The sequence below is a fragment of the Canis lupus genome, chromosome 8, assembly GCF_011100685.1.
Source record: "Canis lupus familiaris isolate Mischka breed German Shepherd chromosome 8, alternate assembly UU_Cfam_GSD_1.0, whole genome shotgun sequence".
NCBI lineage: Eukaryota > Metazoa > Chordata > Mammalia > Carnivora > Canidae > Canis > Canis lupus.
In genome coordinates, this window is record NC_049229.1 from 53,600,086 (window position 1) to 53,621,777 (window position 21,692).

Genomic DNA, 21,692 nt, shown 5'->3' on the forward strand with positions numbered 1-21,692 from the left:
TGATTATTAAGTAGCAGACCCAGGATACCGACCCAGGGTTCAGCTGGGATTCTCTACCCGCAATATGCTGTTCATTCCCCTGTGCTCTGCTGACCTTTAAACCCCAAGAGTGAACACTCAACATTCAGTAAAAATTGTTAAGGGCAACAGCAGACCATGGCTCACATGTATCTCTAGACTCCCCGACACCTTCTCATTTCACTTACACATAAAAATGCCAAGAAAAGAGGAAAAATCAATTAAAGACAAAAATTTTTATTGGGCAGCAGCAAAAAAAAACTAAGTGACATATCTATGCTACATTTAATAAAGAGCCCTGAAAACAAATCAAACCACTGGCCTTGAAGTCAAGTGGTTTCTATTTCCTTATTCTTTCTATCTCTTGTAAAATGGAAAATAATCATCATGCCTGGATCTGTCAAAATTCTATCCTGAAAAGTATAATAATTTTCATTTTAACAAATCATAATTCTGGAACCTAAATTAAAGTTAAGAAATCATCAGGAATAAAAAGGTGACATAAAAAAGCCCAATGTCTCCTAAAATGGTTGCTGGTGAAAACAAGAAACAACCATCTTTGGGACAAATTGACTTTTCTAAGAGTACAAAATTTTAATAATAATTAGTTACCTATATAAATTCAGTGGATATAAATGGTATGCCAGACTCTTCTAATGAGAAATCTGAGCTTCAACTTGATGACAAATAGTGATAACTATATGTTATGTTATGGTTATTTGTAATAACCTGGAAAAATGTTTAAAATATGAAATAGTACAGAGACTAATATAATAAGCATGCATGTATGTATCTACCACCTAGAACCAATAAATATTCTCATTTGTTTCTATTTCTATTATTCTTACTCTATTATCTTGTGATTCCTATTTTATAAGAATAAGCCATAAGTCTGCAAGGGTGGTTCAACATCCACAAATCAATCACTGTGATATATCACATTAATAAAAGAAAGGACAAGAACCACATGATTGTCTCAATAGATGCAGAAAAAGCATTTGACAAAATGCAGCATCCCTACTTGATTAAAACCCTCTGCACTGTAGGGATAGAAGGAACATACCTCAGTATCATAAAAGTCATACACACACACACACACAAAAAAAAAAAAAAAAAAAAAAAAACTCAGTGAATATCATCCTCAACAGGAAAAAACCGAAAGCTTTTCCCCCAAGGTCAAACAACACGACACGGATATCCACTCTCACCACTGTTGTTCAAAATAGTAATAGAAGTTCTAGCCTCAGCAATCAAACAACAAAAAGAAGTAAAAGGCATCCAAACTATCAAAGAAGAAGTCAAACTCTCCCTCTTCACAGATGACATGATATTCTATGCAGAAAACCCAAGACTCCATCCAAAAATTGCTAGAACTGATACAGGAATTCAGCAAAGTCAGATGTAAAAATCAATGCACAGAAGTCAGTGGCATTTCTATACCCTAACAATGAGGCAGAAGAAAGAGAAATCAGGGAATAAATCCCATTTACAATTGCACCAAAAACCATAAGATACCTAGAAATAAAGATCTATACTCTGAAACTACAGAACGCTTATGAAAGAAATTGAGGAAGACACAAAGAAATGGAAAAATATTCCATGCCCGTGGACTGGAAGAACAAATATTGTTAAAATGTCTATGCTACGCAAAGTGATCTACACATTCAATGCAATCCCTATCAAAACACCATCAGCATTTTTCATGGAGCTGGAACAAACAATCCTAAAATTTGTATGGAACCAGAAAAGACCACAAATAGCCAAAGTAATGTTGAAAAACAAAAACAAAACTGGAGGCATCACAATTCCAGCTTTCTATCACAAAGCTACAATCACCAAGACAATATGGTACCAGCACAAAAACAGACATACAGATCGATGGAACGGAACAGAGACCCCTGATATGGACTGTCAACGCTATGGTCAACTAATCTTTGACAAAGCAGGAAAGAATATCCTTTGGGAAAAAAAAGTCTCTTCAATAAATGGTGTGGGGAAATTGGACAGCCACATGCAAAGGAATGAAACCTGACCTTACACCATACACAAAAGTAGACTCAAATGGATGAAAGACCTACATGTAAGACAGGAATCCATCAAAATCCTAGAAGAGAACACAGGCAGCAATCTCTTTGACCTTGGCCACAATAACTTATTGCTAGACACGACTCCAAAGGCAAAGGAAATAAAGGCAAAAATGAACTACTGAGACTTCATCCAGATAAAAAACTTTTGCACACCAAAGGAAACAGTCGACAAAACCAAAAGAAAACCAACAGAATGGGAGATATTTGCAAATGTCTTATCAGATAAAGGGCTAGTATCCAAAATCTATAAAAAACTTATTAAACTCAACAACCAAAGAACAAATAAACCAATCAAAGAATAGGCATGTCTCCAAATAAGACATACAAATGGCCAACAGACACATGAAAAAATGTTTAACATCATTCAGCATCAGGGAAATACAAATAAAAAACCACAATGCAATACTACTTCACACCGGTCAGAATGGCTAAAAGCAACAAGTCAGATAACGACAGATGTTGGCGAGGATGTGGAGAAAGGAGAACCCTCTTGCACTGTTGGTGGAAATGCAAGCTAGTGCAGCCTCTCTAGAAAACAGTAAGAGGTTCCTCAAGAAGTTGAAAACAGAGCTACCCTACGACCCAGCATTGCACTACTAGGTATTTACCCCAAAGATACAAAGTGATCCAAAGGAGCACCTGCACCCCAATGTTTATAGCAGCAATGTCCACAACAGCCAAACTCTGGAAAGAGCACAGATGTCCATCAACAGATGAATGGATAAAGATGTGGGTGTGGAATACTACTCAGCCATCAAAAATGAAATCTTACCATTTGCAATAATGTGGATGGAACTAGAGGGTATTATGCTAAGCAAAATAAGTCAAAGACAATTACCATATGATTTCACTGATACGTAAAATTTAAGAAAATAGATGAACATAGGGGAAGGGAAGGAAAAATAAAATAAGATGAAAATTAAGAGGGAGGCAAAGCATCAGAGATGCTGAATTCTAGGAAACAAACTGGGGGTTGCTGGAGGGGAGGTGGGTGGAGGGAATGGGTAATTGCATAATGGGCATTAAGGAGGGCACTTGATGTAATGAGCACTGGGTATTATATGCAACCAGTGAATCATTAAATTCTACCTCTGGAACTAATTTATTTTATTTTTTTTTTGAAACTAATTTAAAAAGAAGAAGAAGAAGAAGCCATAAGCGACTCTTAATGACAGAGAACATACTGAGGATAGATGGAGGGAAGGGCCTGGGGGAAGGGCTAGATGGGGGATAGGTATTAAAGAAGGCACTTGTTGTGATGAGCAATGGTGTCATATATAACTGATGAATCACTGAACTCTACTCCAGAAGCCAGTATTACGTTGTATGTTAACCAACAAAATTTAAAATATATTATTAACATTGTTATTATTTCTGATTCTGACATGTATCCTTCTAATTTTTTTGTTGTTGTTGTTAAGATTTTATCAGAGAGAGAGAGAGAGAGAGGGCATGCATGAGAGAAAGCACAAGTGGTGAAGAGCAAGAAGCAGGCTGCCTGCCCATCAAGCAGGCAGCCCAATGTAGGACTCAATCCAGGACCCTGGGATCATGACCTGAGCTGAAGGCAGACACTTAACCAACTGAGCCCACCTATACACCCCTGTATCCTTCTAATATTTTTAATACAATATTCAGAACATTATAAATCAAGTCTTAGTACCTTCCCACCCCACTTTCCACCCAGTACTGCCTCATGTCAGGGATAACCACAAGCATGATTTTGTGTTTAACTCTCCAGCCACATTTTTATACTTTTACCACAGTCTTTCTTAAGGAACACACATTATAATCACTTGATAAATATTAATAAGTAAAAACATGAGGTATCTGAATTTAACTTTAAGACAGGAAATCTTACCATTAAATAAAATTAAGGACTGAACTAAATTATGTATAACTGTCATGTAATGCCAAAAAAAAAAAAAAAAACCTCTCACTTACCCCTACTAGGGATTACATATTTTTTTTTGGGGGGGGGGGATTACATATTTTTAACAAGAGAAAAATCACACTTTCCAGCATGAATTTCGCTGGTACACAAACACAAAGTCTTCAGCTATTAATTTCAATTACCTTGAGCAATAAAAGATGTTAAAACTCCTGCATCTGATGGAACTCCTGTAAAGATATCAAGATGTAAGATGAAATTGATCTGAGAATTCTCCATGGCTTTTTTTTAATAAAATACAAAACATTCAGCAACCATCTAATAAGCATTTTAATTATACATAAGTGTCACAAATGTTGAACTAAGATACATTAAAAGTCCATAATAAAAACAGAAATTAGATCATTTTCATCGCTGATAATAACTGAGCACTTTTGCAACTATTACTGACAACTCACAAGGTCAAATGTGACCCTCAAAACTAACTGAGGGAGTGCTTAAGTGTCACAACACAAATGGTTGATGTGGTGGCAGAGATCCAACCTTATCAAAAGATGCCCGTGTCTCATCAGCCAACACCACCACTCCCCAGACACAGAGCTGATGGAGGGAGGGAGAAAAAAAGAGAAAAGAGCAGCTACTAGAACTGGCAAGAGGCTCACGTCAGCCGCATAATCAGAACCTGGAGTGAATATATGAAGAGCCATGAAAATAGTTCCCAGGAGCCCCTTAATATAACTGACTAAAGAAGAAAAGCACAAAGCAGTAAGTGCCAATTACACACACTCTATTCCATTAAGACTGTTATTTTATATTATAATTAAAAATTAATTTAAAAAAATATCACATATCCATCCTACTATCAGTGGCATTAATGAAAATTGACCAGGCCTCTGAAAACCTTCTTATCCCCAATGAAACTCTACCCAGAGCATTAAATTTATCCCATGTTGATAAAAGTATATTGAGAGTGGTCACATAAGTAAACAATATGCAAGGCCATTAAAAAAACTGTTCTAATTAATCTAAAATGTAAATTAAATAAGACACTTTTCTAGCCTATTAAGTTGTTCCCTGTTAAATAATAATGTCTATGGTTCACCAGGTTGTAAAGGAAAGAACATTCCTCTACCGTCCTAATGGGGATGTGTAAATTGATATGAACTTATCTGGATATCAGCAGGCAGTATGTATCAAGGGCAATTTGTACCTACTTCCAAAAATGTCCCCTAATAAAATTATCTGACTACATACAGAATTTATATGTAAGGATATTTACTGAGAAGTTATAATGGAGGGAAAATAAAAACTTAAATTTCAGATTATTAAAGAACACTTAAGATACAGTAAGTATCTCTCATGCAATGACATTTGTTGACAGAAAAGAGTTGCTAAAATTGAAGAATGACTGAAGAACTCTTTCAAGAACTATTTATTTATTTAAGAACAATTTAAAGAAGCTAAATCACCTAAATCCTAATTAAAGGTGAGAAAGGCATTTCCTTCAACTGAAGGCAAAGCAGTGAATGTTCTCTGCTGCTTACTACCACCTACTGGTACAACAAAATTTCTCACTGATGAAAAAATGATAATATTCATGTTGTCTGCTTTTCAGATGCTAAGCTTCTTCCAAAACTCTAGAAAGGACTAGGATGGGTGACCTTGGGTGAAAGTCTCCAGAGTCTTAGAGAAAGCTCTTGGTCTGAAACCAGATGGTACATTTCTTAGAGTAGTTTATTTAGCCATTCCCAGCACATCAGTATTTAAAGGCATAAATATTGTTGCTTCTGTCTTAATGAACCTTATAAAGAAGACAGACAGCCACCAGAGCAAGTAACGAACCCTCATCAATTCAGTCCCACTGAGAATCTATCAAAAACAAATGTCCATACACAAACCTGAACACCAACCAGAGAGTAAACTGCATTCAACACTGTAAGAGGACTGGCAGGGAGTCTTTACAAACTTAAGTCCACCTCTTTTGTTATTTGACCTAAAGAGCCATCAGATTGTCTTCATTATAATGATGCACATTTGTATGTATGAGAGCTGTAATTTATTGATTTTCAAGTCTCTTTTCCTCAGAGCCAGTTTAAAACAATTAGAATTTGCAAGCTGTTCCATAAAAGATAAGCACTCAGGATCAGGGGTGATATTTCACAAAAGCTGACTAGTGCATGTTAAGTAGGTGATTGCTTCTGTGGCCTTCAAGTGCCTCTGCTGTCCCTGTCCAAGGCAACTGTCCTCAATGCTCAAGGTAATGATGTTGGTATTTAAGGATGTTGGGGGGAAGTGGGAAGTGTATTTTAAGCTTAATCACTAACCAAGTTCAAATTTCAGAAAGCATGTCTCACTGTTTCAATAGCTATAAGATTTGAGAACTTTATTCCCTCCAAGAGAAAAAATTAGCAAGCCAGCAGAGGTTACCATGTACAATTATCAATTGTACCTTTTTTCTTTATTCCAGTGCTCCTCTGTAACTTCAAACTCCCAAAAGCTTTTGGTAAGTTAATATAAGATCAAAATTAACTGTCCACTCCATCAGCCAGCTCTCTATTAAATCAGTAGATAATGTAAGACATAGGAAACACAATCAAAGAGATGCAATAGATTCACGCATTCATCATTTACTGAATTGTCACTAAGTTAGAAATGGAAGATGAAAGTAAATAAAAATTACAGTCTTTGATGGGAGAAAAAGGCTTATGAAAGTACTATGCATGGTAAGCTAAGTAGTACAACAAAATGCCAGGGGAGTCCGGTCAGGATCCTTCCACTTATCTGGAAGGATGAACAGAAGTTTGACAGAAGGATGAGAAGGAAACAGAATCCGGTTAAAAACCATCTATCTCAAAGGAACTAAAGTACAAATAAGCGAAGTTCTCACACCCTTTCACCAGGGCGTAAATTTAAAACTGTCTCCAGATATTGGTAAATGTCTGTGGGGCAGGGGCAGGGTGGGGGTAGATTGGTTAAATCATCCCCAGTTAAGAACTTCTTAGAGAATTAACACTTACTTACACACACATATGATGTGATTTTTTTTTAATTGTATATACCACTTATTCCTGCTGCCCCATGCATTTCCTCTCTCTCCCACACCCACTCTCATATTCCTCTATTCCATGGGTGAAGCCAGCCAGGCTTAGCCCTTCTACATTTTGCTCCTTTTAGTCCAATACCTCTGAGTTCAAGGACTGAGTCATAGGGACCACCCAGCAGAGAGCACGGATGTTGCTGGAAAATGCCATGCAGCGTACAAAATGACAGCTTACTGAGCCATAGAGAAAAAACTAGTAGCTGCTTAAATACATATGTGCCAGTTGGTAAAAATCAGTGCCGTTTTAAAAGAAAATAAAGTTACTTAAATTCCCCCTCCCTGTCTCACAATCAGAATGCTACAGATATTTTAGATTTATACACCCACACACTTCTAAAAAAAACAAGGCAGTTTACAAAATTAAATAAAAACTAAAACATATCAAGATAAAAAACAACGAATAAAAACTCAAGAAAAAAAACTGACAGAAAAATAGATGCTAACAAACCCAAGGTGGATTACTTATAATTAAACCTTAGATTTGCACTCTTGCATTTATTTGCCAACCAAAAATATATGTATTACAATATTCCCAAAATAGCTGATAATAATGAAGTTCCCTAAGGGTACAGATGACTTCTACTATTGTCCAAACTGCTTCAGACTGGGCCAGATATCCCCATGGACAAAGACGGCACTAGCATCCCCAAGTTTCTGACACCATTCTGTTTAAATTGGAGGATGAAAACTAGAAGACTACAGACTAAATCCAGGCAAACAAGATGTACTTAAAAATAATGCTATGTCATTTTAAAGCTTTTTTTTTTTTTTTAAAGATTTTATTTATTCATGAGACACACAGAGAGAGGCAGAGACACAGGCAGAAAGAGAAGCAGGCTCCATGCAGGGAGCCTGATGCGGGACTCGATCCTAGAACCTCAGGATCAGGGGATCCCTGGGTGGCGCAGCGGTTTGGCGCCTGCCTTTGGCCCAGGGTGCGATCCTGGAGACCCGGGATCGAATCCCACATCAGGCTCCCGGTGCATGGAGCCTGCTTCTCCCTCCGCCTGTGTCTCTGCCTCTCTCTCTCTGTGACTATCATAAATAAATAAAAATTAAAAAAAAAAAAAAAAAGAACCTCAGGATCATGCCCTGGACCCAAGGTAGGCACTAAACTGCTGAGCCATCCACAGATCCCTCATTTTAAAGCTTTAATTCAAAAACAAACAGATTTCACACAAAAATTCCAATTTCCAGCTTCTCAAAAAATCCAGAGATCCAGACGCCTGGGTGGCTCAGAGGCATGATCACAGAGTCCCGGTATCAAGTCCCACATCAGGCTTCCTGCATGGGGCCTGCTTCTCCCTCTGCCTATGTCTCTGCCTCTCTCTGGGTCTCTCATGAATAAATAAATGAAATCTTTAAAAGAAAAAAAATTCAGAGACCTGGCAACACTGGGGGTGAATTTTTCCAGGGGCAACATGGATGTAGCACCTGCCCTAGAGTCAGACGCCCACCTTCCTGTTTTCCCCAATCCCCAGTGGGCCTGCTTCACACAATGAATTATCTGACTGACCCCACTCAGCAGTTGAGCTTGAAATTTTATTTTAGATAAAGAACCAAGACAAAGGAAGTTTGCCAGTCTCATTCCCCAGTTTAAAATGAGCAGTTCGGGCAGCCCCGGTGGCACAGCGGTTTAGCGCCGCCTGCAGCCTGGGGTGTGGTCCTGGAGACCTGGGATCGAGTCCCACATCGGGCTCCCTGCATGGAGCCTGCTTCTCCCTCTGCCTGTGCCTCTGCCTCTGCCTCTCTGCCTGCCTCTCTCTCTCTCTCTGCCTCTGAATAAATTTAAAAAAAAAAAAAATGAGCAGTTCAATCATGAAGAATGAATCAAGGTTAAATGCTCAAAAGTTAATGCTTTCCTTTACAGACAAGAAGGAAAATTGGATAATACACCTTTGATATTAGCCATCTCTGTAGACTATAAAACCAGAAGGATATACTACTACTGAGCAGAAGGACTAAAACTACTTAGAATGTTTTCCCACTTAGAATGTTTCCCTACTGTATATATCAGACAGCACTTTCAGAATAGAAGTGTAATAAAATGCATAATTTGGCTCTAATTCTTCACCCCTCCCTTCACTGCCTTCCTACCACAAATGGAGTTACCAGCCCAGGTCCCGGCAACTGGCTTCAGCTGGCACTAGCAGAGGTTTGAAAAGAGATTACACGTGGAACCTGCTCTCCTGCAACTCTCCCATCACCATGAGGATGTGCCCAGGCTATACCGATGGAAGCTATGGGATCCATGGTTGCCCAGTGGCTTCCAGCTTAGATCAGTAGATCAGCCAACTGAATGCAGACAAATCAGTAAGTCTAGGGATGATAAGCAAATGGCTTAGCTAACCCATCACACAAGCAATAAATGCTTGGATGCCTCCAAGGTTTGATCTGTTACGCAGTAAAAGCTAAGTGAAAAATTTATTTACTAATAAATCATTTGATTTGGTTCAGAAGATGGTTATTTCCGGAAGTTTCCTCTCAAGCCTACTCTCCATGAGGAAACAGGCTTGTGTCAGGCTGCCTTCTAATGGTGGAAATGGGACAGATTCAAATTAGGATGCACAAACTAAGCATAAGCAGTTGATAAAACAAGTGAAAGGCTAGCAATTTTTTAGAAAAAAATTCTAAACAATCATAAATGGCAGTTGGGGATATTTGTTCTCAGTGTAATATTGTTTTTTTTTTTTTTTTTTCAAGAAACAAGCAATTTCTTAAGTATAAGGTACACTTGATCTCTTCCTGTTTTTAAAGTATAAAAAGGAACTCTTCACTTTCCTAGTGAACAAAACAACACTAAAAATTTTAAGAAAATAAAATATTTTATTGCTATTTATACCTTAAATTTGCATATTGCTTTATGGCTTACAAAGCATTTGCATTAGCCTTTTCTCTTTGATCTCCATTTCAATTCAGTAAAGTTGGTATAATTATGACCCTTTGCTTTTGCTGTTAAAGAAAAACAAAGCTTTGAGTAAAATACTTGTCTGTGATGGTTTTGCTAAAAAGTTGCAATAACAGAACTGGAACCCACCGGCCTCTAAGCTAGTGCTTTTTCCACTGCATTCTATACATAAAAGAATTATGTAAATTCTAAATACATTGCCCCATCACTGAAACGTTTTCTTTGTCCTCCCCTACCATATTCTTATGATCCATCCATCCTCTCCATCCAGAAATGCATTTAAGGCCAGAATATTCCATATGTACTTGTTTCCTTAGAATTAAAAACTTATATGATGAATATAATAAAGCATTAAATACTTAAATGTGCTATATATCCAACTTACTATAGCTATTTTAAGATGTCTTTTAAATAATCCTTTCTCTTGTTAAGAATATTTAGAACCCATTTCAGGGAGAAAAGCATCTATTTTTTTCAGATACCATATTCTAAAACCTTAAGCTTTAAAAAAAAGGTATTCTCTTCATGGTGTATATGTATTTTCTATTTCTCTTTTTCCACTACTCTCCATACCCATATTTCTTTCTTGCCCCATTTTTCTTTTACTTTGCATCTTTAGATCTTTCCTTTAATTCTTCTATAATAAAAAACTGGAATATATTTTTATTGCACTTATTGATATGATTATCATGAGTCTGGCATTTATTCTTATTGTTAAAAGCATATAAATTGAATGATTTGTATATTTTTTCTAAGATATAAAAACATTAAATTTATTTTAAAAATGTCATAGGAGTTCTTAAGCTTGACTTACACCATGCACTGTTTCTGGGAATGTGTTTAAATGGATGAATAAAAATTTTAAAACCCATAGTGTTAGAAAGGAATCCAATTATAATGAAATGCACTACAATATCATTTAAGAACAATTACATTTAAAAATTAAATTGCTGGGTGTACATGGAAGCAGACCCTGGTTAAAAACCTCAATCTTGGGACTCCTGGGTGGCTCAGCGGTTTAGTGCCTGCCTTCGGCTAGGGCGTGATCCTGGAGTCCCAGGATTGAGTCCCACATCAGGCTCCCTGCATGGAGCCTGACTTCTCCCTCTGCCTGTGTCTCTGCCTCTCTCCCTGTGTCTCTCATGAATAAATAAAATCTTAAAAAAAAAATAAAACCTCAATCTTAAAAACCTTCAAAAAACAAAAGTTGAAATGATATTAATGCTGAATAACATAACAGATTGTTGTATGACAATAATCCTACAAAGTACTACTGTCATTACAATGTATACATAAAAAGCTTTAAAGAAGCTAAGTATAAGTATTCAAGGCTACACAGCTACTGAGCTGCAAGGGAGAGTCTTGAACCTTTCTCCAAAGCCCACGTTACTATTTATCACTTTTCAACACCACTGGCACCACTTATAATCCAGGAATTTTCTCAACTCATTCCTTGCCACCAAAATGGTTTCTCTAACTGTTGAGTCTTTTCCAACCTTCACAGACACTCCACTGCTCATGTAAGACAGTCTAGGTTCTCGAATCAGGAACTCAAGACCCTCAGCTAGCCACCCTCCTCTCCAACAAAAGAACCACGGAAAACATAAGGCCTGCATTCAGCTGTTATTACTCCAGCGGTTCTCCCACCACTTCCATCTCTCACTAATATCATTAGTTCTGTCTAGAATACCTTCTGCTCTCTACTGTTGCCACTTATTGAAATTCCACTCATCTTTTCAAATAATACAATCTCAGTGAAGCTTTCCATCTCCAGCCGGAAGTGATCTTTCCTCTTTCTGCATTCTTAGAGCTCTGTCATAGCAAGACATTTATTAAACTTGTCCTTAAACTGTAATTATTTGTGCCACAGAATTCTTTTTCAATTCCTCGAATATGGCATACTCATTTCCCTGCTGGATTCATAAGCCGGAACATACTTTTCACTCTTTTTCCCTTAGTTAACTCTTAGGTTTTCCTTCAAGTCTCAGTTCACAGGAAACCTCCCTTAAAAAACTGGACTTCACAGCCCCCGGCCAACTCTGGGCCAAGTGCCCATGGTGGATACTACCCTGTCACAGCCGAGAGACTGCTAACTGGCTATTGACTTGTCTGCTCCCTCAGTAGACTCTAACTTTTATCAGAGATGCCCATTTATTTTGTTCATGGTTGTATTTCAATACCTTGCATAGTGCTGGGCATGTATTTGGAACATTTTTGAATGAATTTACAATTAAATTTTCTTTATTATCCTGTCTGATTAATCCAGAGACAAATTTCAAAGTACAGGACTTTGCAAACAGCATGTACTAATTAAATAACTGCTGCATGAAATAATTCTATGGTAATTGGCCTAGACTGATTATCTTAAGCCTTCAAAAAATATGAATTAAACTGAAAAACAGTGTAAATATGAATACTTGATAATATGTCTATGTAAACAAGGATAAACATTTCAAATTGACTTGAACATGTGATAAAATTTATAACTGAATCAAACCTAGAGAGTTTCCTTGACTTACTGCAAATCACTTTAATTTGCAGCTACCTGCATTTCTCAATTATTATTTATTTGTACTACAGAGCTCTAAACTCCAAATTACCTAGGTTCTTTATCACCTGGTTCCATCCTCAGTACTGTTTCAATGTACCAACTGTTGCTCACAGGTAAACACATTTTGCAATTTTAAAGCCTTCATTTTCCCACCATCAAGCTTTTTCCTTCTTTCTAAGATCTATAAGATTTGCCTTTATCTTCTTCCTTTAAAATACTATCATAGCACTTTTGGTGTTTGGCTGTGAGGAGGCCGAGGTTCAACGGTCTTTGTGATTCCGAATCTGAGTTTATCCAACACCAGCCATTTCCACCATGTCACCTAAGTTCAACCCCAAATAGATCAATGTTGTATACTTGATGTGCACCAGGGGGAATGTCAGTGTGATGTCTGCCCTGGTCCCTAACATCAGCCCCCTGGGTCTGAGTGAAATGATACCTTCTGCCTCTGCCCTGATTATCAAAGCCCTCAAGAAACCACCAAGAGACAGAAAGAAACAGAAAAACATTAAACACAGTGGAAATAATACTTTTGATAAGACTGTCAACATTGCCCAACAGAGGTGTCACAGATCTTAAGCCAAAAATCTCTCTGGAACCATTAAAGAGATCCTGGGGATTGTCCAATCTGTGAACTGCCATGTCGATGGCTAGTACCCTCATCACATCATAGATAACACCAATAGTAGTACAGTGGAATTCCCAGCTAGTTGAGAACTACAAAGAAAAATATTTCAATAAAGGATCATTTGACAACCAAATAAATAAATAAATAAAAACTAGTCTTAGGTCACTTCTTCACTGACACCTCTCTTCATTCACAAAAGCCTACTTTAGGCTTACTTTAATTCACTCCTCCATTCATCCCTGAGTTCATTCATCCATGAGCACTCATTCATTCATTCATTCATTCATGAGCACTTACATGGCAAATCCTATGCTATGTGGGGTAGACTAATTGTTCATCAGCTAACTGGATTCATTTGACCACAAATACTCCCATCTCCAAAACACTCCAAGTACCAGCATTGTACAGATCTACATGAAGAGTTATAAGAATTTCAAGGAAGTGCGCATATCTGAGAAAGACCTGATCAATCTCTTAGGATCTTTTATAACTATTAATAACAAGACACCAGAAACAATGTTAAAAATCTAAAGGACAGGGGACACCTGGATGGCTCAGCGGTTTAGCACCTGCCTTTGGCCCAGGACATGATCCCAGAGTCCCCAGATCAAGTCCCACACTGGGCTCCCTGCATGGAGCCTGCTTCTTCCTCTGCCTATGTCTCTGCCTCCTTCTCTCCCTCTCTCTCTCTCTCATGAATTAGTAATATCTTTAAAAAAATCTAAAGGACAAATTCAGAAACATATTTGCAATATATGAGAATGAAGGGATTAATCATCTCTTTAAAAAAAAGTAGAAAAAAGAATAGTGCTGTAGTAAAGGATGCAAAAGAATATGTAAACAGGCAATTCACAGAACACATATAGCTCTAGCAAACATATACTTTATTTCACTAATAATTGCAAATTAAAAGATAAAATCATATTCTTGTTTCTCTGTTCTGTACAGAGAAAAAAAGTTTTGGCATGGACACACCTTGCTATAAGAGTATTATATAGAATAACTTTTCAGGGTGTCTGCTCAGTTGGTTAAGAGTCTGCCTTCAGCAGACATCATGATCTCAAGGTCCTGGGATCCAGCCCCACGACCATCTGGCTCCCTGCTCAGCAGAGAGTCTGCTTCTCCCTCTCCCTTTGCCTCGCCCCCATGCATATGCATATGTGCACTCTCTTTCTTTCTCAAATAAATAAATAAAACCTTTCTAAAAATAAGATAAAACAGAATAACTTCTCTGGAAAACAACTGGCAAGACAAGTAAAAATAAATAATATGCATGTTTTAACTCAAAGATTCTATATCTATAAATATTATTCCAGGAAAACAAAAGAAGATGAATGTACACATCTCACATGTAGGTGTATGTATAATTTCACTGCAGAATTATTTATATCAGCCAAAAAAAAAAGAAAAAAAACACATAACACATTAAATGGATCTATTCACTGAGATAACTGGTAGCAGTTAAAACAAAGTAGAACTTCATGTATTGACAATAAAGAAAAACACACTATAAAATGGTATGAACAGGATGAAAATATTACATAATAGAATCAACCCAGTGACAATATTATATGGATAACAATGAACTCTAGATTATTTTCATTATTACTCTCAGATGTATCAAGACTGCAGTTGAGATTTTCTGGGCTAGATTATCCTATCAGGCCCCTCCAGCTCTAAAATTCTTTAATTCTAAGAATTTTGTACAACACAGATCTTGGACATGGTGTATCGCAAGGTCTCATTGGGTCTCCCCTCTATGTTTAAGGGCCCTTTATAAAAATACAACATGCAAATACTGGGATGCCTGGGTGACTCAGTTGATTGAGCATCCCACTCCTGGTTTCAGCACAGGTCATGATCCCACGGTCATGGGACCAAGCTTCACATAAGGCTCCACACTTAACAGGGAGTCTCCCGTCCTCTTCCTCTGCCTTTCACCACCTCTATGATAATAAATAAATCTTAAAATAAAAAAAAAAAAAAAGCTACTAGAACCCATACAAAGAGATAAATGGTATATATGGTACATATAATCTAAAAATGCTACTGTAAACCAAATCCAATTAGAGAGAAATCATAAACAGCATTGGGGCCTCTTTGTAGTTTGTAGGACTGGGATTTGTCAAAAGATATGGGGAGGGACAAAAACCACTGTTCTGGCTCCTGGTACCAAGCAAGTCAAAAAAATCTATCTGAACCTCAATTGCCTCAATTATAAAATAGAAATAAGCATAATAACATTATATATGTCTTCTTTGGTGAAATTTCTGTTCATGTCTTTTGCCCACCAAAGAAGACATACACATGGCCAACAAGCACATGAGAAAATGCTCCGCATCACTTGCCATCAGGGAAATACAAATCAAAACCACAATGAGATACCACCTCACACCAGTGAGAATGGCTAAAATCAACAAGACAGGAAACAATGAATGTTAGAGAATATGTGGAGAAAGGGGAATCCTTTTGCACTGTTGGTGGGAATGTGGTACAGCCACTCTGGAAAACTGTGTGGAGGTTCCTCAAAGAGTTAAAATAGAACTACCCTACAACCCAGAAATTGCTGGGTTTACTGGGGATTTACCCCAAAGGTCCAGACGCAGAGAAAATCCAAGACACCTGCACCGCAATGGTTATAGCAGCAATGTCCACAATAGCCAAACTGTGGAAGGAGCCTCGGTGTCTGTCAAAAGATGAATGGATAAAGAAGATGTGGTTTATGTATACAATGGAATATTACTCAGCCATTAGAAACAACAAATACCCACCATTTGCTTCAACGTGGATGGAAGTGGAGGGTATTATGCTAAGTGAAGTAAAAAAAAAAAAAAAAATGAAGCAAGTCAATCGGAGGAGGACAAACATTATATGGTTTCATTCATTCGGAGAATATAAGAAATAGTGAAAGGAATTATAGGGGAAAGGAGGGAAAATGAGTGGGAAATATCAGAGAGGGAGACAGAATATGAGAGACTCCTAACTCTGGGAAACCAACAAGGGGTAGTGGAAGGGGAGGTGGGCGGAGGGTGGGGGTGACTGGGTGACGGGCACTGAGGGGGGCACTTGACTGGATGAGCACTGGGTGTTATACCATATGTTGGCAAATCAAACTCCAATAAAAAAATATACCAAAAAAAGGTATTATATAGATACCATATAAAAGGTGCCTAATACAATGCTTGGGACAAAATTGGTTCTCAAATACTTGACTAACAGATACAGTTGCATCATTGTTGCTCTTGCTAAGGTATCTAGTTTGTTGCCCTAAATTTGGTAACATCGAATCTATTTTGTTTATCTGAATTTTTGTAACACCCCCTTTCACAACCATCTATTTTATCTCTATACTACCTGTTAGAAAGGAGATTCTTGCCCCTCAGAAGTCTATCTGTTAAGATATTCTTACCCACCATATGCGAAAATCTGTTAACTCAGAAACTTAGGGAGAAAGCATACTTACAAAGCACACCCCCAAAACTCCGTGTTGTTCTCCTCTGTGTTCTCCTCAGTGCTCTTCTTAGGCACATATGTCTGCCTCCTATCATTTCTTCATGAGGTTCAGGGCAAAAGGCCTAGTCACGTAGATGATCTTTGGTTGCCCCCACACTTTCCCTAAACCGCCTACAGATAAATGAAACAAGGGGGTAAAACACACCTATAATTTTACATTTTTTTATATAATAAAAGATCAAAATAAGTTCACCCTCACCCTGCACAATTTACAGCACAGCACACAACAGAGAAAGTGTCCTTGGATCATGCAAAAGCCCCAGTGAACTCACAGGAATTCCTCACATCTAAGTACTCAGCCACTATACCTGGTCACCCCTTGGGCTGGGAAATTACAGACCAAATGTGGCTCAAAATACTGTCCCTAAAGTTAACATGTTACTTCTGAATTTAATGGCCTGACTTATTTCTAAGCCAGGAGTGAACTATCTGCTACCATTCCTAAAGGAAATATTTTATAAGCTGCCCAACGTTTCCCACATTTAATACTGCAAATTAATAAGTGAAAGTAAAATGTCTTTGGTTGTGGGAGAGAGCTATGGACAGAAATATTTTCAACACTCGGTGACTGCTTTCAAAGCAGTCTGTAAGAATCCACGGAAAGTTATTCTGGGAATTGGTCATTGTCTACATGAAAAGTTGTTCTGAGAATACATCTATAAACAACTTCAAGGAAAGAAAGAAAAAAAGGACTCTGGAAAAGTGAAATCAAAATAAACTGTTAGAGAGTGTTCAAAGTGACCCAGATCACCCAGTGACAGGACATAGGTAGGATGCACAATTCACTCATCTAACAAAGAGGCAAATTTCCCAAAGGCGAGTTCTACAAACAACCCCATTTTTCTGTTAATGTGAAATGGCTTTAGTTTTCATCTTCTGCGCTGCCAATACAGGAGCCGCCAGCCACGTGAGCTACTGAGCTCCTAAAACCTGGCCAGTTTGAAAGGACAGGTTACTAGAAGTGTAAAATATATGAGGGAATGTGAAGACTTGGTGCCTTTAAACACAATGGCTTTGAGAATGTAAAGTATCTCAGGGATCCCCAGTGGCTCAGCGGTTTAGCGCCCCCTTCAGCCCAGGGCGTGATCCTGGAGACCCGAGATCGAGTCCACGTCGGGCTCCCTGCATGGAGCCTGCTTCTCCCTCTGCCTGTGTCTCTCTGCCTCTGTGTGTGTGTGTGTGCCTCTCATAATTAATTAATTAAAAATAAATAAATAAATAAATATTTTTTAAAAAGTTAGGTGGAGGGCAGCCCAGGTGGCTCAGTGGCTCAGTGGTTTAGTGCGCGCGGGCTTCGGCCCAGGGCGTGATCCTGGAGACCCAAGATCAAGTCCCACGTCGGGCTCCCTGCATGGGGCCTGCTTCTCCCTCTGCCTGTGTCTGTCTGTCTCTCTCTCTCTCTCTCATAAATAAAATATTTTAAAAAAAGAATGTAAAAATATCTCCATAAATTTCATACTCACTACATGTTGAAAGTGTTCTGGATACACTGCGCTAAATAAGAAGTTCTTAAAATCAATTTATCTGTTCAATGTGGGCACTCGAAAAATCTAAAACTTGCCTGTGTGGCTCATATTATATTTCTATTGCACAGCACGGTTCTGCATGACGAATGAAATAAGTAACAAGACGGCGTCCCGCCCTGCGCGCTAGGTACTCTACACCCGGGCAGCTGGGTGGCTCAGCGGTTAGCGCCGCCTGCAGCCCGGGGTGTGATGCTGGAGACCCGGGATCGAGTCCCACGTCGGGCTCCCTGCGTGGAGCCTGCTTCTCCCTCTGCCTGCGTCTCTGCCTCTGTGTGTGTGTGTGTGTGTGTGTGTGTGTGTGTGTCTCATTAATAAATAAAATCTTTAAAAAGAAAAAAAAAAAGAATCTAGGTACTCTGCACCGTACTTGGAGCAACACGGCTGCAAAGCGGTCCCACGAGACGTCCGCCTGACGGACTGAGACTCCTCAAACCCACCAAGGACGCCGCTGAATTCAAGGTCAGGCGTTCCCACCAAACAACTTCAGGGAAGGGGCTCCTGGCAGCCAAGGCTGGGGCCGCTCCCCGACGGCCTCGGAAAGCCAGGCAACCGACGCAGCGCGCCCGGGAGGAGCAAACTCTTGTAACCGCTCAACAGGTACAAAACGTCAAGTTAGCGCCGGAACGACACCAACATCCGTGACAGCTCAGGCTGCGCAGCTGCGAGCAGCCAGTTCGTACCTGCGGAGTTCAAATTCCCGGGATAACTTGGCCGCGGCTCGTGCGGAGGGAGGAGGCGTCGGGATGCCGGGACCCGGGACCGCCCCCCCGCGCCCCCCCCCCCCCCCGCCGCCGCCGCCGCCGCCGCCGCACCCACCTACACTCCACCGGCCACGGCCACACCCCAGATGTCCGCGCAGCTCCGGCGTCCCCACCCCTCGTCTCGGACCAGGGCAAGCGGGACCGAAAACCTCTCCGATGGGATAGGGAAGCAGTCAAGAAAGGGCGAGGAGCCCGCTGGGGACAGATACCTGAGGCAGAAGAGGACCCCTGGTCCTTAAAGCCGGATCATCGCCGAGGCCCCTCCCGGCTCCCACGGCCGCCGGCGACCCAGAAGGTGCAACTGACCTGACGCTGCGGCGCAACCGACTGTGCTCTCCCCAGAGTCGCAGCTATGGCAACTTGAACTAGCCGCCCAGCCACAGCGAGAGAACAGGACCCCGCTGCTGCCGCTTGGCCCTCTGGGAGTTGTAGTCCATCTTCCCCTCAAAAACAACGAGTCGTCAAGGGAGAGCGGCCCTAAGAGAAACTTCAAATCCCAGGATGCCATACGACAGGCTTCAGGGCGACTTTCCCGGAAGAAGCCGGATTAGCTGCCACCTGAGTCCCTAGGCCGCGCCCTCTGGCCCTGTTCTTTTTTTGTTGTTGTTAAAGGGCCAGTATCTTATTTAGGAAGGAAACACCTGATCGGGAATTAGCTACCTCCCCACCCACCACCACCGTAATTTATTCAGAAAAGTCTACAATATTTACTTTTTAAGCAAATAAGAAAGATTCAAGGTAGTTGCAATAATAACAGACTCTGTTGCTTTTACTCCTTTCAGATTAATTTCCAGAAATGAAATGTACAAATCCCCATAATACCAGAGCCAATGTTTTTTTCCAAAGGCCCACAAAGTCTTAGAACTGGAAGGGGACATAGATTGTCTAATCAAACCCTTTAAGCCTGAAAAGAGTGACTTACCCAAGATCTCAGAGCTCATTAACACCAAACCAAAAGTCTATAAGGCTGTCACTTCATGATTGCTGCTACATTCAGTCTAGGGTATCATCTCCTCAGTCATTTTGGAAGAAGAGAGATGTATTCCACTCAGAGAGGTTGGTTTCAGTGGCAAAAAAAAAAAAAAAAAAAAAAAAAAAAGAAAAGAAAAAAAAGAAAAAAGAAAAAAAAGGCGATAAAAAAAAAAACAAAAACCTCTACGAAGAATTCAACTTTGGAAAAGCTAAGAAGAAGTGAAAATCAATTAGTCATGTAGAGCCTCATTTCCTGTGCTCTGCCAAAAAGACCATTGATCCTTCCCTCCTCAAGGCTAAAATCAAAATTTCCATTATCTATGAAAGCTTTCCTGGCTACATCAAGAAGAGCTAGATCGCCCTGAATGAACAGTTTCCCTATTCTAATAATTGTGTGCTGTAATTATCCACTTCCCCATTGGTAACTTCCATCAGACTCAGCCCTTCAAAGGCAGGGCCAAAACATTTTTTTAAATATTTTATTTTAATTCAATTTGCCAACATTCAGTATAACACCCAGAGCTCATCTGGGGCCAAATATTTCAAAATCAGTATCTTTCTTTGCAGCTTTGCCTCACTTTCCACTCTCCCTTCATCTCTCTCTCTCTCTCACACACACACACAAACATATACACACAGACAAAATCATAAATAATTAGCACACAAATTTGATATATTAAAATAATCCAACTCTCTCTCTCTCTGTCATACACACACAAAATCGTAAATAATTAGCACACAAATTTGATATATCCAATTATTTTCTCTGGTGACATTGAGGGGTAAAGTTTATTTCATAACATGTTTGAACATAAAATAATTCTTCTAAAAATTACCTATGTATTTTCATCTATCTTCAAGCTGCTTGCTCATAGTTGTATTCAAAAATATACTCTACCTGATGCAGGGATTAAGATAATTCAGAACAGCCATAAAGTTTCCCTATATACATGCAGGAGCATAATAATAACTCCATTAACATTTTAATTTTTCAAAACAATTACATTCATTCATTTAATTCAGGAAATGTATGCCATATGCTTCTAGCAACCACACACTGTATTAGACACTAAAGATGCAGTAAACGTGAGGAGATATACAACAGTTTCTGTCTTCATTTGTTCAGAGACAAGCGAAGAAAAATACTGTTAAATTTTTACAAATCTGGGTGAGAGATTACTGTGCAGATTTCTGTGAGAGACACGAAAGAGAAACTTTTTTGAGGAAGTGATATTTGATCAAATGCAGGAAGAATGACTACCAAAAAATATAATGTCAACTTGGACTGCATTAATAAAAATTGTCCACAACCTCTCTTTACTGGTCCAACCATAGAGATTAGATTAAATTCTGGAACCCCCATTTTTAAAGTGCTAAAACAAAGCAAAAACAGAGGACACAGTTGGGACAAAGGGATGCAGAATCAGATTTGAGTTCATTATGACCAAGATATTTTAAAATACACTATTAAATTACAGCAGCTTTTTGTCATATTATGCTTTCAATCCATAGATGTGACATACAAAAAATATCTAGTGAGATCAGATCATAGAATCTTTCTCTTCTTCTTTTTAAGATTTTATTTATTTATTCATGAGAGACACAGAGTGAGAGAGAGAGAGAGAGAGAGAGGCAGAAGGAGAAGCAGGCTCCATGCAGGGAGCCCAACATGGGACTTGATCCTGGGTCTCCAGGATCACACCTTGGGCCGAAGGCGGCGCTAAACCGCTGAGCCCC

General features: G+C 39.2%; 1 protein-coding gene across 20 annotated transcripts in view; it reads right to left on the bottom strand.

Annotated features, from left to right (window-relative positions):
- Positions 1-19,427, bottom strand: part of CEP128 (centrosomal protein 128) — a 397,326-nt gene extending 377,899 nt beyond the window's left edge. For 7 of the 20 annotated variants that reach the window (XR_005363617.1, XR_005363616.1, XR_005363618.1 and 4 more), the window contains exons 1-3: positions 19,193-19,352; positions 16,647-16,807; positions 4,182-4,226 (exon numbers count right to left, since the gene is read on the bottom strand). The gene's annotated coding sequence lies outside the window, so the exon portion shown is untranslated. Of the gene's footprint in view, positions 1-4,181; positions 4,227-16,646; positions 16,808-18,589; positions 18,613-19,038; positions 19,169-19,192 lie in introns of those variants that run through there. The other 13 variants (XM_038545473.1, XM_038545470.1, XM_038545469.1 and 10 more) reach the window with 6 other exon arrangements.
- Between the last annotated feature and the right edge of the window lie 2,265 nt (positions 19,428-21,692).